General features: G+C 41.1%; 1 protein-coding gene and 1 long non-coding RNA gene across 3 annotated transcripts in view; both read left to right on the forward strand.

The window, feature by feature from the left end:
* The window catches only part of MAML3 (mastermind like transcriptional coactivator 3), a 457,463-nt gene that overhangs the window by 93,062 nt on the left and 342,340 nt on the right, over positions 1-22,061 (forward strand). The gene's annotated exons all lie outside the window — the stretch shown is intronic.
* LOC116529065 lies at positions 7,124-19,375 on the forward strand. Its single transcript, XR_004259364.1, has 3 exons — positions 7,124-7,134; positions 16,809-16,818; positions 17,338-19,375. It is a non-coding gene; the product is annotated as an uncharacterized LOC116529065 (long non-coding RNA).

The following is a 22,061-nucleotide window of genomic DNA, read 5'->3' on the forward strand; positions in this document are numbered from 1 at the left end:
AAATATGGATTAGAACCAGCTTATTAAAATACAAAGTCTGCTTCTGATTTTCCCCAGTAAGAAATGGGGATGATGTCAGAAATGGAGTTTTCCCAGCAGCTCTAAGGAAGGAGAAGGAGTCTAGGAAGACACAGGGTCTGTCTTGATGCCTGATGAGCACATTCTTAAATAACCTCTTTCCGCATGCCTAATGCAGCTTATTTCATATCCACCTACAGGATCTGTTTGTATATTCAATGTTCTAGAGAGCACCACACAACATATCATAGTGCTACTGTATGTTTAGTAAAATCTTGGGCTAAAAGAAAGACAACTTGAAATCTTTCCTTTTACTTTTTTTAAAAAAGCAAGCAAGCAAACAAATAAACAAAATAAGAAGTAAAGGAGACATTTATAGTGTTCCAGATGGTCAGTTACTGTCAGTTACAGTATCTCAGTCTTCTGCTGGAAGATTCTAACTTCATGATGTCTGCAAATAGGAAGATCTTGTGTGTTTTAAACAAGCTTAAAAACTGTAAAGACCCCAGAGCAAGCTATAAAAGGGAATATAGGCCCCTGTGGGAAGTAGATTGGGAAATCCTTTAAGGCTACCCCAAAATGTGGACCAGGCTGGAAGTGGAGATAGTGCTGATAGGGCCCCACAGTGATTGTGTGGGAGGAGGACAGGGGACCTCTCTTACCAGGGACACTAGCAGGCTTTCGCTTTCCAGACAGAATGGCATGACCGGAGTCACTTGTCTTCCTGATTATTTCCTAGGAAGGATCTATCTATGCCTCTTTAAATATTGACCATTTATTACAGCCCTGTCCTCCTCTTGAGATTCATTTTCTCTCTCTGTGGCTTTCACTCCCCCTCTCTCTGTGTCTCTGTTTCTATCTCTTTTATGTTTTGAGTTCAAGCCTGGCTGCCTCTTTCCTTCATGGTCCAGATATGTTAACAAAAATAAGTAAAATTATTTTGCTTTGAAATCCAGCAAACTTGAGTTCTGGCCATGCTTCTTAATAACCCTATGATCATAAGCAGGTTACTCAATAGTAAATTGCCTCCGTTTTCTCATCTAGAATGGGGCTGACCATACCTGTATCATGTTGTGAGGAGCTAAGTAAAATGTTTAGCGCAGTGCCTGGCACACAACAAATATTTAATGAGTGGTAATCCTTTGTATTAAAAATGTTAAGATAAATGTTGCAGTGATTCACTTGTAAACTACAGAAACAGGTTTACCGACCAGAATTCAGTGTCCAGCCACCTATTCTCCTGATGAGGAGTAAACTCAAGGAAGTACTGTGAAGTTTGGGAAATATGTGGCAAAAACTTCTACATAACCAAAATAGATGCTCAAAATTTATACCCTAGAACTATGTATTTTCCTCATAGCGGTGCTTTTCCCATTCCTGAGCAGTTCTTTACTCATTTCATCCTACCTATTTGCATTGTATACGTGATTTTAACCACTGCAACAACTGATTTCTTTCCTTTTTTTGCCCATTTATTTATTTTATTGCATCTTAGGTTTGGGGGTACATGTGAAGAACATGATTTTTAAAATTATAGCAGATTAGATACAGCAAATTAGAAGAGAGAAGGACTGACAAAAGGCAGCCACATGGTGGGCAGAAATAAGTAATAATAGCAAGTAGCAGGAAAACCCATTGAAAGCAGACAGACAACTCTCAGAGAACAGCAATTTAGAGTCATTTAGCAGATGACTCTGGTTCTTAAACCTTCTCCTCCATCAGAATCATCTCGTGGGCTTGCTCAAACATAGCTAGCTAGGCCCTGCCCCAAGAGTATCGGATTTAATATTCTTGGTCTGGGGAGGGGTCTGAGTATAGTGTTTGCAGCTCTGTCAAGGTGATACCAGTGCTGCTGGTCCTGGAACCAGGATGGCATAAGAGACAGTTCACCACTGCCTGTTAAATTGTCTGATTTTCATGATCCAAAGACCAAGAAAAAAGTTTAATTTTACCCGTATTCTCTGCTTACAAAGGCAAAAGGGTCTGAAGGTATGTTACCTTTTTCAGTGTGTGAGGAGGGAGTCTTTGAACTATCCAGAAGAGAGATTGCTGTCCACAGTGATGTGTCATCTGAGGCTTCTAAGTAACCAAGTCTGTTGGGTGTTGTTATAATGGGGGCAGGAGGTATCTGTTCCCACTTGACGATGCTATTTATGGCTTTTTGGAGGTATTTGTGTTGGGGATTGCTGTGCTTTCTCCTCCTTCCTTAGTGACTTTCTAGACAAAAAGACTTCAGAAACAGATGTTTTTTTCTGCCACACCAACTGTCTGATTCAATGTAGCTCTCATAAATAGTTGAGTTTGTTTCAGTAACAATGTCAAAACACTGGGCTCTGTGGCAGTTGCATATACAGGCACCATATTGTCATTCTCTTCTCTGTTCCTTTTGCCAGTTAGTGGTACTTTCTGCCAACACCAAATGAAGTCTAAGTAACAAGCTTTGGACTAAGGTGACTGCTTCTGATAGAAGCAACAGCCTTTCTCACGAAGATCACTTCCATGCTGACCATCGTATTTTCTTATTTTATTTTTCATTAAATAGGTGAAAGCTATATCTCGGTTGGCACAAATTATTACTGGCCAAGGTTGTATTTTAGTAACTGCATGTAAACTTGGTCTTGTTACTTGTCTTGAGTTGATGTACTGGAACTCTTACATCACAGTGAACTTTGATCATTGTTATGATTATAAAAATCCTTTGGAATTCGTTCATACCAGCCCTTCTAAGAACAGCAGTTTGTTTCTTGCTAATCTTAGAGGTGCTAGATTGCTGTCTTCTTCCCGTATCAGAGGCAGTATGTTTTTTGACTAGACAGTGAATGCAGTCTCCCATATCGTAGTTAGGAGGTTACTTTCATTAGGCAGATCTCTCTCTATGATCAAGCTCTTTGGTGCACTGAACTGTTTAACTTACTTAGGGACTGTGTTTTCTTTTGAGTCCAATTCCGGTAAAAAGCAATGACTGTTCCCAGGGTGTTCACTGAAAAATGAAATATGGCTCTAGGATTTGGCGCTGGTGGCTGAGGGAACAGGAAAAATAAAGGGAAGATGAGTAGAGCTTTGACAATCCAGTGCTGCTTGTGGAGGCCACACAGAAGTCCACATCAAACTATGCGTGCCTTTTTGTCACTCCTGACCATATAAAACCTGAGCCGTCATACTTCTTCATGATAACTTGGAATGAAAACAAAGATTTCTGGGGCCCCAGTTGCTGCTTCTCCCTTCCTGTTTAACTGAGCAGTTTATGCTCTGCTGCATTTCAGCTGGAACCGGGCCCTGTGACTGAAATCCAATGGCATGTGTACGAAGATTCCCACTTATATGTGGTCACAATGATTGTTGCATTAATACCGTAACTAGGAATAGGTCAAGCATTTAACTTTTATATGAAGAACAAAATATTAAGTATCTGTATTTAAATGAATTCTAGAATATTTGAGGGCATCAGAATATTGTTTATAATAGCAATATTTTACGTAGGCAATGGTTATTCAAATACTGTTTTATAACATTAATAAAGTGTCTGACACTCTTTGGAGGAGAAATCCGTAAAATAAGCAAGACTGTTAACTTTCCTACTAATTTAGTGTCTGTCTTTGAAATGGTATTCTGTGCATTTACTGTGACTGACCATGCCCTGTTCAAAGATCTAATGCCCTGTTCAAAGAAATTCTTATAATGTTTTTAGGATCTATGTTACTGAGCTGTATCAGGGAAAGCATATTAGGGGTTAAATTAAGAGAAGTTAGCTCATCTTTGTTCACAGACTTGACTTTGATTTTAGGCTTGTGACTTCTTTTTTTTTTTCTGAGATGGAATCTTGCCCTGTCGCCCAGGCTGGAGTGCACTCTCACGATCTTGGCTCACTGCAACCTCTGCCTCCTGGGTTCAAGCAATTTTCCTGCCTCAGTCTCCCCAGTAGCTGGGATTACAGGCACCTGCCACCACACCTGGCTAATTTTTGTATTTTTAGTAGAGATGGAGTTTTACCATGTTGGCCAGGCTGGTCTCCAACTCCTGAGCTCAGTTGATCCGCCTGCCTCACCCTCCCGAAGTGCTGGGATTACAGCCACTCGACACCATGCCCAGCTAATTTTTGTATTTTTAGTGGAGACGGGATTTCACTAGGTTGCCAGCCTGGCCTCTATCTCCTGACCTCGTGATCCGCCTGCCTCAGTCTCCCAAAGTGCTGGGATTACAGGTGTGAGCCACTATGTCCGGCCCAGGCTTGTAACTTCTTTTTTTTTTTTTGGGACGGAGTTTCGCTCTTGCTACCCAGGCTGGAGTGCAATGGCGCGATCTCGGCTCACCGCAACCTCCGCCTCCTGGGTTCAGGCAATTCTCCTGCCTCAGCCTCCTGAGTAGCTGGGATTACAGGCACGCGCCACCATGCCCAGCTAATGTTTTGTATTTTTAGTAGAGACGGGGTTTCGCTGTGTTGACCAGGATGGTCTCGATGTCTTGACCTCGTGATCCACCCGCCTCGGCCTCCCAAAGTGCTGGGATTACAGGCTTGAGCCACCACGCCCGGCCAGGCTTGTAACTTCTAATGACTCTATTGTTCCTTTGTTTTGATGTCTTGCAAATCCCAGCTAAACTTTTCTAGGCCTTTATTAATATAAATAAAAATTGATATTATGTTATATGTATCTCATCATATCAAAAATTGGGGATCTTTTGACTTTCATATATAATAATTATTTTGTTGGAGAAAAACATTTTTGCCTATGTTTTAGATGCCTTTTGCTTTTCTTTTTGAAAAAGATGCATATTTGATTTTGCCATTATAATGCCATAGAAATCCTGACAATTTCTGCCAAACTAACAAATCCTTTAATTTTTTCCTATATCTTATCTTGGTCTTTAGCTCTTGTAGACACACTTAAAATTATATAGGTCAGTATTCACCGCAGCGTGCTTTCAGTGAGGAATATGCTAATACACATTTATGAAATTTGACCTATATCAGACTATCTTCTGGCCTAGATGTGGTAATTCCTTTCTTGAACATCCAGCCATTTCTTTATGCATTTCTTTTATGAGTTTTTAAAATAATAAGTATTTTTAAAACCTCCTTAATAATCAGATAATGAGAATGTCAGAGCATTTTTTTTTTCTTTTTTTTTTTTTTGAGATGGAGTTTCGCTCTTGTTACCCAGGCTGGAGTGCAATGGCGCGATCTCGGCTCACCGCAACCTCCGTCTCCTGGGTTCAGGCAATTCTCCTGCCTCAGCCTCCTGAGTAGCTGAGATTACAGGCACGCGCCACCATGCCTTGCTAATTTTTTGTATTTTTAGTAGAGACGGGGTTTTACCATGTGGACCAGGATGGTCTTGATCTCTTGACCTCGTGATCCACCCGCCTCAGCCTCACAAAGTGATGGAATTACAGGTGAGAGCCACCGCGCCAGCTTTTTTTCACCTTTGACCTAAATCGTCCTCAGTCAGCAGCTGTTCCTGAGCACATTCCTTAGGAACTGGGTGTTATCAGGTGTTTGAAACTTTTCCATCCATAGGTCTGTGTGTACAGTAAAGGGAAGTGATTTTCTTCAGGGAAAGGAGCACCCTCCCTGCCAGCAGGCATTCCTCTCAGAAGTGTTCATTGAATCCCCACTTTGCCTTGTGACGGTGTTGATTTTACCTGGTATACTCCTGTGACTGTGCTAAGAATATTACAATGAGTAAGAAAGATTTTCTTTTCTTCCTCAAGCTTAAAGTTGCCCTAAATCTTTTGGTAATATAAAGATACCTGTTTCTTTCTCCTTTTAGACAGGTTTTTAAAAATGAAAGTAAAGCTCCAGTAGAAATAATGAGAGTTGTTTTAGAAAGCACTGCATTCTGATTCTGCTCTTTATTTAAATAATCGAGGTAATAAGTGAAATTATATCGAAAAAGACAATCTTCACCTGAAACACAGTGTTGCTCAGAGTATGCAGAAGAACAGATGCTATTACGGGCCTTTTCTGTAGAAGATCCCGTCTTCTCAGGAGAAAACATAGCTCCAGACTCTTTCTTATTTGTCTCATATCTATTCTCTTTTTCTTTTTCTTCCTTTATTCTCTGTTCTGTGTTTGGATTTCTTATTGGGCGAATAACATGAAGTTCCTTGTTTAGACCCAAAGGACTAATTCAGAAGAACAGGGAAAAAAATTATAAAACAAGCTAACTGCTCAAACAGGAGACTAATGAAACAGAATGATAGTGGATTAAAATAATGGGAATACCAGAAAGCTAGAGCATGGGGAGTTAGACACTACGTTGAAACATGAGAACATGAAATAACTGAGTCAGGCAGGATACAAATACTAAGAAAATATAGGTTAACAATAATGCGACATATATAATCTCCTTCTCTATATATAAAATGTATGGTCTATATTGTATATACATGTATTATATCTAACATGATTTTATTATATATAATATATAAGATTTTTCATTTTATATCCAATGTCTATTCAACAGGAATAATGAAAAAATTACATCAAATGTTAGGTTCTTTTTTTTTTTTAGTGAAGAAACTTAAATTAGTGATTTTTTTTTTTTTTTTTTTTTTTTTTTTTTTTTGAGACAGAGTCTGGCCCTGTCACCCAGGCTGGAGTGCAGTTGCGTGATCTCGCTCACTTCAACCTCTGCCTCCCAGGTTAAAGCAATTCTCCTGCTTCAGCCTCCCTGAGTAGTTGGGATTACAGGTGCCCACCACCATGCCTGGCTAATTTTTTGTATCTTTAGTAGAGAGAGCGTTTCACCATGTTGGCCGGGCTGGTTTTGGCCAGATCACTCCTGACCTCAAGTGATCCGCCCGCCTCGGCTTCCCAAAGTGCTGGGATTACAGGTGTGAGCCACTGCACCCAGCACAAATTACTAAGTTTCGAAAATACCCTAAATCTGGGGACAGGCACGGTGGCTCATGCCTGTAATCCTAGCACTTTGGGAGACTGAGGTAGGAGGATTGCTTGAGCCCAGGAGTTCGAGACCAGCCTGGGCAACATAGTGAGACCCACCTCTAAAAAAAAAAGGATTATAAGCTTGAAGGGCTTCAAAGACAAAGTGTTCCAAAGGGAAAATATGGGCCTATTTTACTTTTTAAAAGAATCATGCAATTTTTTCCTTTCTTGTCCATTATTTGTTAATATTTAATTTTGAAAGAGTAGGGTCCCTTTTAACTTCTCAGATGAATAAAATAATACATCTCCAGTAATCTACATTCCATTTTTTAAAAAGCATTTTTAAAAAGAGACAAATGCGAGTGACCGTGCATTTAGTCGGAGGTCTTTCATCAAACTCAGTCATCTGGAACCTGGAAGTGAGTTGAAAAACAAAACCCACAACCCAGAGAAAGGTGGTGGCGGCGGTGGAAGCCTTCAGATTTAACCCTGGCAAGGCATGGAGCCACTTTGAGATCCTCCCTAAGCCAACCATGTGTAAAAGGAGGAAGAAGACTAGAAGCAGGGTGAAAGCAACAAGGGTGACAATAACAGAGAATAATAGGAAGAAATATAAAAAGCAGACTTGGAGACCTGGAAGACATGGTATTTTGGATCCTTGAATACAAGATCAAAAAGCCCTACTGAGTTTAATACCTCCCAACCCAAAGATAATTGAATTGCAGCCCATTATTGCTACTAATATTCATAACAATGATCTCATAATAAACCATCAAGAACATGGTATTTTCTGTTTAGGAATACAGGAATATAAATATGTAATGTTTTAGAAAGATTTCCATAAATGTGTCTTTAGCGATAAACTTCAAGTTATCTGTATATTCAACTATAGGGAATACTGCCTTTCTCTTAAAGACTGATAAAATATTATCTTAGCCATCACCTTAGAATATTCTTTTGCTGACCAAGGGGCTGTTCTTAGATTTTTTTCTGTTTTAATGCGAGTAAAATCTTAAAAAAATGTAAGACAAAAAGATTTTGTCTTCTTTGTATAATTTCAAAAAAAAATCTTCTGGCAAATACTCCTGGAGTCCATATTAGTCTTTTGGGGATTTTTTTTTTTTTTAATAGAGACAGGGTCTCGTTCTGTTGCCCAAGCTGGAATGCTGTCATAGCTCATTGCAGCCTTGAGCTCCTGAGCTCAAGTGATCCTCCCACTGTAACCGCCCAAATAGCTGGGACTACAGATGTGTGCCATCACACCTCAGTAATTTTTAAATTTTTTGTAGAGACGGGGGTCTTGCTTCATTTCCCAGGCTGGGCACTGGTTGGGTTTAAATCCTGACTTTGTTATTTATTATCCCTCTGATCTAATACAAGTTACTAAACTTTTCTAATCTTCATTACTTTTGCCCCAAAATGGACCCCATGTAATAGGATTGTCAGGATAGTACATTTAATGTTCCTGGCTTAGTACCTGCACACAGTAAGCACTCAATAATGGTAAGCTATTATTGTAATTCCTAATTTGTTTTTATGATCAGAAGACTTAGAGTGGGATATAATCTTTTCTTTTCTTTTTTTTTTTGAGACAAAGTCTCATTCTGTTGCCGAGGCTGGAGTGCAGTGGCATGATCTCAGCTCATTGCAACCTGCGTCTCTTGGGTTCAAGTGATTCTCCTGCCTCAGCCTCCCGAGTAGCTGGGACTACAGGCACCCACCACCATGCCTGGCTAATCTTTTGGTATTTTTAAAGTAGAGACAGGGCTTCACCATGTTGGCCAGGATGGTCTTGAACTCCTGACCTCAGATGATCTGTCCACGTTGGCCCCCCAAAGTGCTGGGATTTACAGGTGTGAGCCACGGTGCCCTGCCAGAACCTTTTCTTAATACTCAAGAATACAAAAAGAAAACTAAGGCTGAGGCCGAAGAATCGCATGAACCCGGGAGGAGGAGGTTGTGGTAAGCCAAGATCGTGCCATTGCACTCTAGCCTGGGCGACAAGGGCAAGACTCTGTCTAAAAAAAAGGAAACTAAGATTAGCTGAGGGCATCTGTGTGCCAGGCCTTGAAATAGGTGCTTTTCAGAACATATGTCATGACACCCTTAGAAAGTACTTGGGAAACTGGAATGTAGAGAGGTTATTTCTTACTCTGAACACCAGTTAATTTGGTAAAGTGAATTACTCCCTGCAGCAGGAGCCATGCAGCATGGCGGACTGCAGACATGCATGGACCTGGAGCCCCAGTGGTTTCCAGTATTAACCTCTGGGAACACCTGAGCCACCCTTTCTTCTCTGTCAGTGTCTGTGCTCCCAGACCTTGCTTCTAATGCCATGCACCCCGCTGTTGCTGCAGCTGATTCTCATCTTCCTCATTTTCCGCCTTCTCTTCTTTCCAGGTGCTTTTCTTTTTTCTGTTTTCTCTCCTAGCATCAGTTCTCCCTTTCTAGGTTTTCGAATACATATGTGTCTTTTATAGATACTGCAAGCCAGTCAGTGTATGTCAGTGTATTTCTTACCTTTTTTTAAACTACTAACTGGCTCTTCCCTTGGTGACCAGTGTAAATCCTTGAGTTAAGGTCCGGGTTTTTGGTCACCATCTCTCTCTGGTACTTAGAGCACTGTCTGACCGCCCATGGTGGGTATTGAGTAGGTAAACTTGCTGAAAGGACTCATGATGTTTAATTGTGTACCTTTGGCTTTTTGTAGTCATGTTTACATGTAGCTGAGAGGTCAAGCAGCTATATTTTTACCTCCCAAGAGGTGGTAAAATATGTTTCTAAGTTCCTTTTGATCTGGGATTTTCTCAGAATTCTAAAGGTTCTAGAAAGCCAGATTCAAGATAAGCAAAATATAGATGTATTCATGATTTACATGTTGTCGTCCAGAGAGCTGATTAGTGATAGCAACCCAGTAATCTCATAAAAAGAATGAGCAAACAAATAAACAAAAACAATAAGCAAAGCAGCCCCAGGGGTCTGTCTTAATAAGGGGCAAAAAATTCTCACTGCTCTGGGATTTTTTTCTTCAGGTTAGTGCTGGTGGTTTATCATACATACCAAGCCTGCTTAAAACAAACTAATTAATACCATCTTCATATAGCCATAGAATTTCAAAAAATGACAAAGAACTAGTTTTTTTTTTAAATTATTATCTGTGTTGTGAACTTATCACCCCCGTTACTTTGAATCACTTAATTTTAAGAAATAAATGAGATATTTGGGGTAGGGGAATAGAGTTCATCAGAATAACAGATTCTTGAGTGAGAAGGGACTTTAGAGGCCGTGTGGTCTGACCTAAATAATACAGGAATTCCTTCTACAGAATCCCTGACAGATGGTCAGACACTTGTGTTTTGAATACTTTTTAGTGTCAGGAAATTTGTTATTTCAAGAGGCAGCATATTTCATTGTTGGACAGCTCTAAAAGTTAAGAAATATTTTTGGCTGGGCACGGTGGCTCAAGCCTGTAATCCCAGCACTTTGGTAGGCCGAGGCGGGTGGATCACGAGGTCAAGAGATCGAGGCCATCCTGGTCAACATGGTGAAATCCCATCTCTACTAAAAATACAAAAAACATTAGCTGGGCATGGTGGCGCGTGCCTGTAATCCCAGCTACTCAGGAGGCTGAGGCAGGAGAATTGCCTGAACCCAGGAGGCGGAGCTTGCGGTGAGCTGAGATTGCGCCATTGCACTCCAGCCTGGGTAGCAAAAGCGAAACTCCGTCTCAAAAAAAAAAAAAAAGAAATATTTTTAAAAATGAAGATACAATTTCTCTCTTTCTTTCATCCACTGATTCTAGTATACTTTAAAAATATTCTACAGCTGTGTTTTAGCATAGGATGACCAAATCAATAGTTGTCCGGTATTTGTGGAAGACTGAGCTGACGACTCATCACTGTGCTTGATGCCTCCGAGGGCAATGAAGATTCTAAGGTGGTCCCAGCCTGTGGGGAGCTCATATACTAATTAGCAGATGAGATTAAACACACACTAAATTAGCTGACAAGTGATGATCAGATGACTGAAGATTTCCCCATACTGTCATAGATGTAGAAGCCTTAAAGGAGAAAGTTAGGAAATAAGAAATATGCCTTGAAATATGAGTATGATTTTGCCAGGCAACAAAAGTGTGAAAACAGGAGAGGTGCATAGCATCTTAGGCAGATAATAAAGAGACCGCCATCCACATAGAAACTAAGTTAAATAGGAAGAATATGGAGGAAACCTAAAGCTCTAAAGAAATCTTTATTTTAATCAGCCAACAATCAAGTCTTATGCTGCTGGTTTCCTCCTTTCTTTTCTCCTTTTTTTTTTTTTTTTGAGATAGATTCTCTCTCCGTCGCCCAGGTTGGAGTACAGTGGCTCAATCTTGGTTCCTTGCAGACTCCACCTCCCCGGTTTCAGTGATTTTCCTGCCTCAGCCTCCCAAGTAGCTGGCATGTGTCCCAGGCCCGGCTAATTTTTGTGTTTTCAGTACAGAGGGGTTTCGCCATGTTGGCCAGGCTGGTCTCAAACTCCTGATCTCAGGTGGTCTGCCCACCTCAGCCTCCCAAAGTGCTGGGATTATAGGTGTGAGGCACTGTGCCCGACCATGTACTGTTTTCCAGAACATACAATTAATACATGTCTATAATAAAATACAGACATGTCTTAATTTAAAAGTGAAGGGGAAAAAAACCTTTTCTTTTGTTCTCCTTCCTATTCCTAGCCCTCATCAGTTTTAACCACTTGATATATATATTTTGACCCATGAGCCAAAACCCAAGCCTGCCCCTGTTTTGTATGGTCCATGTGGTAAGAGTGATTTTTGCATATTTAAATGGTTGAGAAAATTTCAACATAATGGTAATATTTTATGGCATGTGAAAGCTGACCAACATTCAAATTATAGTGTCCAGAAAAAAAGTTTTGAATTTTTCCAACCAAAAATTTGTGGAAATGTGTTTTCTCCCTACGTTAGAGCCTCAATTTTGCCTTTTGGCCCTCAGAACCTAAAATATTTACTAAATGGCCCTCTACAGAAAAAAAATATTTACTGGCCTCTGATATATTCAATCAAAAATTTTAAAATAAATAAACCCATGTGTGAATGTTGCCATGGTTGGTTTTGTTTATAAAAGTAGGATTGCATGGACCATATTGTGGCAAAGTTATTTAGATCTGACACAATGAAGTTAAGGGATCTCGAAGCTAGATGACCCAGAGGAGAAAAGCAAGGATCAGGGAATGTAAAGTGATATGCTCCCAGACAGAATAACCTAATTTGGATGGGGATGGGAGAGCCAGATGTGAGACATTCCAAAGTAATAGTTCAAGGGGCATGATGAGTCACTGAAGAAGATGAAGGGGAGTAGTCAGAGTGCCCCCCATTTCCAGGTTGGTGCTGAGAGAATGCTGCTGCTGTGGAAGACATGAGAGTATTGGAAGGGGCCGTTTGGAGACGCAAATTTCCAAACAGCCTACCCAACACTAAACCAGGGGCGCCAGTTGTTGGTGGCTGCTGTTCATATTACTGTCAGGAATGTGTAAGTGCCCACCGTCCTTATTTGTCTCTTTTCGTGATTGACTTAATATAACTTTTAGGATTTGAATGAGGGGGGATTCTGTGGGCCTCTTACAGCCCTATATACCTCATAAGTGCTGTCCGTTAGGCTGATACTGGATATTGGACTTTCTGTAAAACGGTGTCTGGAAAAGAAATGATTCATGGAGACAAATTTGTCACCACTTACTCACTTTCCTCGTTAGGAGGAAATAGTTGCAGATATAAGAATATTTTGAGGGAAGGAGCTTTCTTATCAAATAGAAATATGTGGGTTTTTTGCCAGGCACGGTGGCTTATGCCTGTAATCCCAGCACTTTGGGAGGCGGAGGTGGGTGGGTCGCCTGAGGTCAGGAGTTTGAGACCAGCCTGTACAACATGGTGAACCTCCGTCTCTACTAAAAATACAAAAATTAGCCGGATGTGGTGGCACATACCTGTAATCCCAGCCACTTGGGAGGCTGAGGCAGGAGAATCACTGGAACCTAGGAGGCAGAGGTTATGGTGAGCTGAGATCACGCCACTGCACTCTAGCCTGGGCAACAAAGTGAGGATCAATCTCAAAAAAATAAAGAAAGAAAGAAAAATAAATAAATATATGGGTTTTTTGAGGGACATTTAAGGATGCCATTTTGAACACTCACACCCCACTGAACAGATTTCTGCATGGGACCTAGGTGATCCATGGCAGCATCACAGAGCTACACTTTCCACACCCCACACACGTATGTGTTCAGGTGTGTTCTGCCAGTGGGAAATTCTATGGAAAAGAATGAAAATGTCACTGTTGTGCTATTAATTGGCTACGTGGCTGGCTACCCCGCAGTGGCTCCACCTTGTGGATCGATGTCTCAGTGGAGAGCCAGTACAGCTGCTTTTCTGAGTATCCATCCTTTCACTTCATCCTCATTTTAGTGCTAAAACATTAGAGTTAGGCAGGTAGAGGTGGGTACATTTCCTTTTATTTAACTTACGCGTGAACCATTTCTGGGCTTTTCGTAGGTTTTACTTGAGCCTTGCACATTCTCATTTTTTTCCTTAACCCATTTCATGAAAGCAACTGATAAATGAGGTCACAAAGTAAGAAACTTAAAGAAGAGTATAAATAAGGGCCGTCACAACTCTGAGACGGTAACACAAATTAACACACAGGCTGAGGCATCAGTAAGAGGTCTGAGATCGTCCTCACAGGGATTCAGAGAGAATTGCCTCGTTCTGGTGGCCCAGTGGTCAAGTCACAGCTTTACATCAGGAAGCCTAGTTCTCATCTTGGCACCTCGACCAGCTTGCTTTGTGACATTGGGTAAACTGCTGAGCTCCTCTGTTTTCCAGCAGGAAAATGAGAATAGCACAATATAACATCCAGTAATTTCAAGTCTGATGTTTGGGAATAAAAAGCAAATATTTGCATAGCACTTCAAGCATCCAGAAAGAAGGGTGATATTTAAATTTTCAGCATAACTTGTGTTCTGTTCAATGTGTACCTATCTTGGTGAAGATTTGTTAGATCGTCTTTGTCAAAAATGAAACAAGCTGTACTTCCTGAACCATTAAATTAATAAATTTATTATGTTATTTTTTTTTTTTTTTTTGAGACAGAGTCTCATCTCTGTCACCCAGGCTGGAGTGCAGTGGCTCAATCTCAGCTTACTGCAACCTCTGCCTCGGGTTCAAGTGATTCACCTGCCTCAGCCTCCCGAGTAGTTGGGATTGCAGGCATGCGCCACCACTCCTGGCTAATTTTTTTTTGTAGTTTTAGTAGAGACAGGGTTTCACCATATTGGCCACACTGCTCTTGAATTCCTGACCTTAGGTGATCCACCCGCCTCAGCCCCCGAAAGTGCTGGGATTATAGTCGTGAGCCATTGTGCCTGGCTTGAACTATTAATTTTATAATCATCTGACTTACTGCTCTTTGTGCCTTTAATATGGTTTTAAGTCAAGGGTTCCGTTAATGATTTTGTTTCTTGCCTTTTTTAGACTTATAGATGTTGTTCTCAACATATAGGTATTTTTGCTATGCCTTCAGAGCAGTATAACTTTGACTTCCATAATTAAATGAATTTCTTTCTCAATGGGAGGAAATTTCTGGTATCTAAATACATAGAGTAAAAGGGATGGATTAATTAACATGCTCTTGTATAAACTAGAAGTGGAATTTCTAGATACCTTGATTGTACTAGTGTTTCATATCATATTTTTCTCTGCAGAGTGAAATGCAGTGGATACTGAGTAAAACTTTCATTTTTTCCAGGATAACTTCATCAGGTATCAAAGAGGATTAACAAGTAATTTCAACGTGTGATTCTGAAGGAGGCATGGGCTCTGTGCAGACTTATGTTTTCTGTCCCTCTTGTAGGGAATCACTGTGAGAGTTAGTCACTTTATAGATTGAGAGTGTGTTGTATCCCCATGGCTGAGGACTCCTGCCTATAGAAGGTCCTGACTTATAGCTTCAGAGGCCATTCTTAGAATGAGAGGGCTGAACATTTCCTTCTCCAGGTGTTAGCCCAGAGCAGAGAGAAGTGTGTTCAGTGGAGCCCACAGCAGTGGAACAAATGGCTGCTTTGGAGAACCTGGGAGGTGGTGTGAGGATGTACAGCTGTACCCCGAGCAGTAGGTGTCACTGTAGTCAGTGGCTTTTACTACTCAGAGCCTAAGGGGTTAATTGGGTCTGGTTTAGAAGAGCAGACACAGGCCCATCTGTGCCCTCCAGAGTGTTGGGCTTTGTCTCTAGGGCACCAGTTGACTCCAATGAAAGACCCAAGTTGACTCCCATTTCTCCTCTAGGAATGAAAGAAGGATGCTTTCCCATTTATATTTTAGGGTCTAAGGCTAGGATCTTAGATGTTATGGGGTGGGATGGGTTGGGATGGATAAATAGGTGAGCTAATCCTTCTAAAGTCTGTTGGGGAGACCTAGAATAGAGTGGAAGGAAAATTCTATTAAGAGAAATGAAAGAATATGGAATAGCAGAATACATGTCCTTGTTGTTGTTGGCACTGAGCCCTGTTATATTCGGGCAGTTTGAGCTTTTAGAACTTCTATCAGCATCCTTCTTAGAAATTTCCTTTTTACCACAAAGGAGGCAAAGGAAAAAAAAATCTCTTTCTAGCAGAGATGTACTTCTCTTTTGCCACTTTCCACTCCAGAAAGTTAATTTTCAAATGCTAAAATGGAATTTAAGATTTAGAAATAGCTACTGTGTTGACTAATTTAAAAAAAATCCTGTAATTACGTAGCCAATTCCTTTTTCAAGTATACCCAATTTTACTTTTTCTTTTCTAGTAGCACCCTGGTGTGAAAACAAAGTAAAACCGAGTAAAGGCACTGTAGAGTTTTAGATGCATTTTATCTCTTATTTTTTTGCCTAGATAACCATCTTTCTCTCCACCCACCATCCAGGCAGTACAGTGTAGTTTGTCCTTTAAAAAAATGAAGGCAACGTGTATGATTTATACGTAGATACTCATTAAAAATAACTCCTGTCCAGTCTTTGCTCTTCCCCCATAGCCTGCCTGTTGGTTGTTGTTAACACTCTGATTAAGCCTTGCTCTTAATAGTACAATATATTAAGCTCAGCCTGCTCTCTTCCCCTTCTCTGTCTCCCTGTGAGTGAGTGGCTCGTTTTAAACCATCCGCACACTTGCTGAGCCAGGTGGCGTTGCTTCCTGCCTCTCCTGCTCGCTGTTGCTAAGTGAGAGGCACCATATCACACATAAAGCTGAACCAATAGCATCCTGACCCCCATAGGCTGGTAAAAGCTGAAGAAAGAGAATCCAACAGCGTTGTCTGTGACCGGTGGGTCCTCCTCTCCCTCCCACCTTTTCTTTTCCAACAGGAAAGGGAGGTGGCGAGGGAGATGGTAGGAGGAAGAGGGAAGAAAGAATGGGGGAGGTGAATCCTAATATGCCTTGCAGTACTTGAGATAAATGCCATTTTTTTTTCTTTGTGAAGAAAAGGAATGGTAGCTTCTCTTGTGCAATCACAGCCCAGCAGATGCGCTTCTTTCTGCCCCCAAACTGCCTGTGTTGACAAAGCTCAAACTCTGAATAAGATGTCTGTTGACCTGCATATCTGCTTTGCTCCTCTCTCTTTCTCTCTCCCTTACTATGAATCTTTTAATCCCCACAGTTTTGCAGATCTTGGCACCCCTGTTCATTCTTTCTCTTCACCTTTCTTGTTTCATTTCCATCTCACAGTATTCTTTCTAGAATGCATTTCCTTTGAATATAAAAATTAGCAAAGAGTATTTTGTATATCATCTTGTGAGGAAGTCATCATATCATCCCAGGGAATGGGGCAAGGGAAGAGGAATATTTATAAAGGGGATTTTTAAAAACTCGTTAAGATTTTCAGTCTTGGCAGGGTCTAAGCAAGTACAAAGTAAAATGTGAAAGGCTGTTCTTAACTGGATAACTGCCAGTATAGACAGCCAATGGTATAGTTGAGATTACACAGAGGAAATGACCTTTCTCCTGTAATTACCTGGATATTTTAGGCAACATCAGACCCAAGTTACCTGGGTAATTATGGCTTCGTAGATCTGAACTTAGGACAAAACAGATTCCAGTGAAGTTCTCCATGGAAAACATTTGCTATCTTTGGTAATAAACATAGTGAAGGCACCCACTGTTTTTGCAATCATGTGAAGCCCAGTTATAAGAATTTCTTCAGTTCTATGCCCAGTAGGTTCCCAATAAATTTCTCCTGAGCATTTGGAGATGGCTTTATTATTTGGTCACTTATAGGCCTTTTGAAAAAATAACCTGTGTTTTATTTCTGAATGGGTATTGAGGTTTCCTGTAACCTCTTCCTGAGTTTGCTCGTGTTTTGGGAAGATATCAAAAGAATGATATTCATGTTTAAACTGTCCATTTCCCTCAAGAAACTTTCCTTTGGCCCTACTACGGGCCAGAAATCCACTACGCTTACTCAGGATCACACAGAAAAGTGATCATTCTCCTGTTCCACCTGCTTTTTCCCAGCATTTACACTAATTTTTGTCTGTTTGTTTGAACCAAAACTAAAATGTCTTCTTAAAGGGAAGGATGTAGGGTCAGATTAAGCAAAAGGGAAAAGCCTTATCAAGTGTTGAGAGCTGGAATTTTTTTTTTTTTTTTTTTTGGCCAAAGAGCCTATCTTTTTCCTATTATCATGAACTTAAAGATGGTCAGGGCCGTCATTGCTGACTTACAATATCTAAAGCTAAAATTCGTAGACAGTCTTCAAACTTCATTTCATTTAATTTCAGTCTCCTCCAAGCTAAACCAGAGCTATTTACAGGTAGCCCAATGCTCAGATCTGAGCAGCGCCTCCATCTTCTGCTGTGCCCATTTTGGCGAGGGGAAGGTGTAAATAACAAACTCAAGCTCCAAGAGCAGACAAAGAAGTTTTAAAGGACTGGCCGCCAAGTCCTGTAAAACTGGCTTGTCCTGCAGTTAGCCAGCCAGTCGGGATATTATTAGGTATTATTCATTCATCGCTCTTCTATTTTGTGCTCAGCCCTGTGCTGCGAGTTTGGAGCTGGAATCGCAGCGTGAACCACGTCCTGGCTCCGCGCCTTCATCTCTGGTTGCAGCCCTCTCGGTTTCACCAACTTCATTATTCAAATACAGGCGCTGCGCTTCCGCCAAGTAAACCTGCCAGGACCAGCTCCTCTTGCTCCTCTTCTTCTTCCTGGTGTATAATTCTCTGCCTTCAAATCCCTGCTTCACACCCACCTCGCTGCCCTGAATTTCCTAACTCAGCCAGCCAAGCACAAATCCCTCTAAGTCCCTCAGCGCCTTCCTCCCAAATCCGCACTTGCCCAACAGTCTGTCTAGGCACTAGCTGTGACATCGCCCTGGATACCTGATCAGTCCTCTGCTTTGTCCCCCTGTGCCTTTGCTTAGGCTGCACCCTCCCTTCAGACCGCTTCTCCTCTCATCTCTCCCTGTGGAAATCTTGGCCTCAAAAGCCTATCAGATGCAGTTTCTTCACTGAAACCCTTCTCCTAGTCTCTTCCACTCACACTTCATCTTCCAGTCCTTCGAAACACCATGGCCACTTTTTTCCGACCTCTCCTTCAGAACTTTCCATCTTCTACTTAGAGTTGTCTTTACTGTACCCTTGGTCCCAGCTGCAGCTCAGAGGAGGTGTTTTGCCAGCCTCCTGTATTCCACACGAGCTTCTCTGCAGAATTGCCGCAAAAAAATAGGTATGATTACATATAGACTGCATTTACTATGCAAACACAGCCTCAAGACAGTCCCCCTTCCCGGTGCCCTTTGCAACCCAGTTGCCAACCGAAAATTCCTCCTTTATAGAAAATCTGAAACCAGATCCTCCCTACTTTATCTTAAGTGATTCGGGCCCAGAGCTGTATCTTCCTCATCTTTCTATTTCCCACTTACTGTAACTGTCTTGCAGCCAGTAGGCGCTAAAGAAATACCTGTTGAATGGTTGCATAATGAAGCCCAGAAAACCTGAAAGATGTCTATAATTCGCCAGGTTTTCAAACTGTATGTGTAGAGAAGAATGAAGTTTTCTGTGAATATTTTAAATTAGATAATGAGATCACAAAGAAGTTCAGTTAAATATTATTTATCAATCAAGAGAACCTAGGTGATGGTATAGTAAAAAAGAACCCCCAAATCTTAGTGGTTTAAAGCAACAAAACTTTAGTTCTTGCTCATGTTTTTTGTGGGTGGGTAGGGAGAAGAGATTCTTCTACTTATTGCTACTCAGGGACCCATTCTCACAAAACCAGCCACAATCTCACACTGCTGGTTATGCTGAAGGAGAGAGAGCTCCACAGGGTCTAACATCAGCAATTTAATGTCCCTGCCCAGAAATGGTTCCCATCACTCTGCTCACAACTGTTTTTTATTTTTTTATTTTGAGACAGAGTCTCGCTCTGTTGCCAGGCTGGAGTGCAGTAGCGTGGTCCCAGCCCACTGAAACCTCTGCTTCCCGGGTTCAAGCGATTCTCCTGCCTCAGCCTCCTGAGTAGGATTATAGGCACACACCACCATGCCTGGCTAATTTTTGTATTTTTAGTAGAGATGGGGTTTTACCATGTTGGCCAGGATGGTCTCGATCTCTTGATCTGGTGATCTGCTTGCCTTAGCCTCCCAAAGTGCTGAGATTACAGGCATCAGCCACCCTGCCCGGCCACTCACAATTTATTTCTCAGAACTCATTACATGATCCCATCTAACCACACAAAAGCTAGGAAGTACAGCTCTACTATGTGCCTGAAAGATAATTAGAAATATTTAGATAATAGCATGAATAACTCCCATGTTTTATTATTCACTCAGCGTTTTTAGAGGACATTTATATTTCATATTGACTTTGGAAGCATAGAGAATATTCATGTAATTCCCCTCCCTTTGCATGTATTATTCTTTTTCACACCCACCAAAACATGTTGCTTTGTTTAACCCTGGAAGACTAGGCCACAGCAATTAAGGGATAAGTGGTTCTTTTTTCTCCAAGTATAAGATGGAGAACTTGCCCATTGTTTATAGCTCTTCAGCTGCTGTTACCAATACTTCAGAGGCTCTTCTGATGGGTCAGTGAGGCTCGAGGCCCCAATCCAAGGGCTGCTCCAGGTTTACTTTGAGTGTTGCCATAGTCAGGATCATAGGAAATCAGTACAGGTTTTATAAATTTTTTCTAACAAATTAGAAAATGTGAAAACATTATATAATAGCTGCATTATTTTTATAGTGAAAAGCTGCAAGGAGCATAAATGTCCAGCCTTAGGGGATTAGCTGTGTAAGTTAGGGTCTATAGAGAAAATGGAATACATATAATCTTTAAAATTATATTTTAGAAGAATATTTTACGAAGCTGAAAAAAAAGTCCCATAAATTGATTGCTAAGTTAAAAAAAAAATAGGCCCTAGAACAGAATATGTAGCAGGTTCTCTCTCTCTTTATTTTTTTGAGATAGAGTCTGGCTGTGTCACCCAGGCTGGAGTGCAGTGTTATGATCTCAGCTCACTGCAACCTCCACCTCCTGGGTTCAAGCAATTCTCCTGCCTCAGCCTCCTGAGTAGCTGGGATTACAGGTGCCCGTCACCATGTCTGGCTAATTTTTGCATTTTTTGTAGAGATGAGGTTTCATCATGTTGACCAGCTGGTCTCGAACTCCTGACCTCAGGTGATCTGCCTGCCTTGGCTTCCCAAAGTGCTGGGATTATAGGTGTGAGCCACTGCGCCTGGCCCAGGTTCTGTTTTTTAAAAATACATTAAAACTGTGAAGAAAAACACTAATATGTGAACATGAAGAAGGCTTATCTCTTTCTCTCTGTGGTGATATTATGAGTAGTCTTTGTGCTTTTTCCTTTGATTTTTCTTTCTTTTTTTTTTTTTGGTTAAGTAAGCAGGCATGACTTTTGTTGCACATAAGGAGATATGTAAATATCTCTGGCCTCTGAAGTGTGTTAATTTCAAGAAGCTTGCATGGTGTTACTTCTTTTAGGTGAGTAGTTTGATGTAAGAGGCACACAAATGACTATCACATGTCTGTGGTGGAATGAGCCTGGTGCCAAGACAGAAATTCAGAAACAGTGTTCCTGTAGACTGGGAGACAGTTTGACGTCAGTTCACACATGTCCAGGCATAAGCATTTTACCATTTCTTGCCCTTTCTTCTGCCGAGGTGTTGTATAGATCCTCCATGGCATTTTGACTTGACATTTCACAGCTGCTGCAAATCTACTAAGCAGGGACATGACACAGGCACTTTGAGGCCGCTGGTAGCACATTGGTTTGTAAAGAGATGCTAAATTTGCTGAGATAGTGAAAAACTGGCATGTATTTATTTTGGGATGATACTGACTCTTGTGAAATAAGGGCCCATTCTGGAAGTACTTGTAACACTCATTCATCTTGTGTTGTGCACTGAGCTATAATGCTACAGCTGTCATCCACTTTCAATGAACGATTGTCATATTGTCAATCCACAATAATACGAAACAATTTTCATTCCCCATGTTGAAGCATCGCCATTGTAATATAATTCAGTTCATATTAACAATGCTTTGATGACAATTCCTTTCCACTCCACCCTTTACGCCCTCCCTCTCTCCTTTTCTTAACCAAAGGGAAATGTATCTTGACAATATATCGCCAGTGTTAACAGTTTTTTGCTTTTAAAACATCTTGGGCCCATAGCCTTCATTGAAACTGCCGAGAACACACCAATCTATTTTTTTTTCTTTCTTATAGAACTATTTTGGGATTAGGTAGTGCCTTACTCAGGAGAACTGAAAGTATTTTTACCCATTTGTCTTGTTTATTCTTAAAACATCTCTTGGCCAGGTGTGGTGGGTCATGCCTGTAATCCTAGCACTTTGGGAGGCTGAGATGGGCGGATTGCCTGAGCTCAGGAGTTCGAGACTAGCCTGGGCAACATGGTGAAACCCGGTTTCTACTAAAATACAACAAATTAGCCAGGAGTGGCAGTGTGTGCCTGTAGTCCCAGCTACTTGGGAGGCTAAGGCAGGAGAATCGCTTGAACCCGAGATCAGGCCACTACACTCCAGCCTGGGCGACAGAGCGAGACTCCGTCTCAAAAAAAAAAAAAAAAAAAAATCTCCATGAAAAAGGAATGGGTATTA

This window comes from Sapajus apella, unplaced genomic scaffold (assembly GCF_009761245.1).
Source record: "Sapajus apella isolate SASKATOON/1434 unplaced genomic scaffold, GSC_monkey_1.0 scaffold61, whole genome shotgun sequence".
NCBI lineage: Eukaryota > Metazoa > Chordata > Mammalia > Primates > Cebidae > Sapajus > Sapajus apella.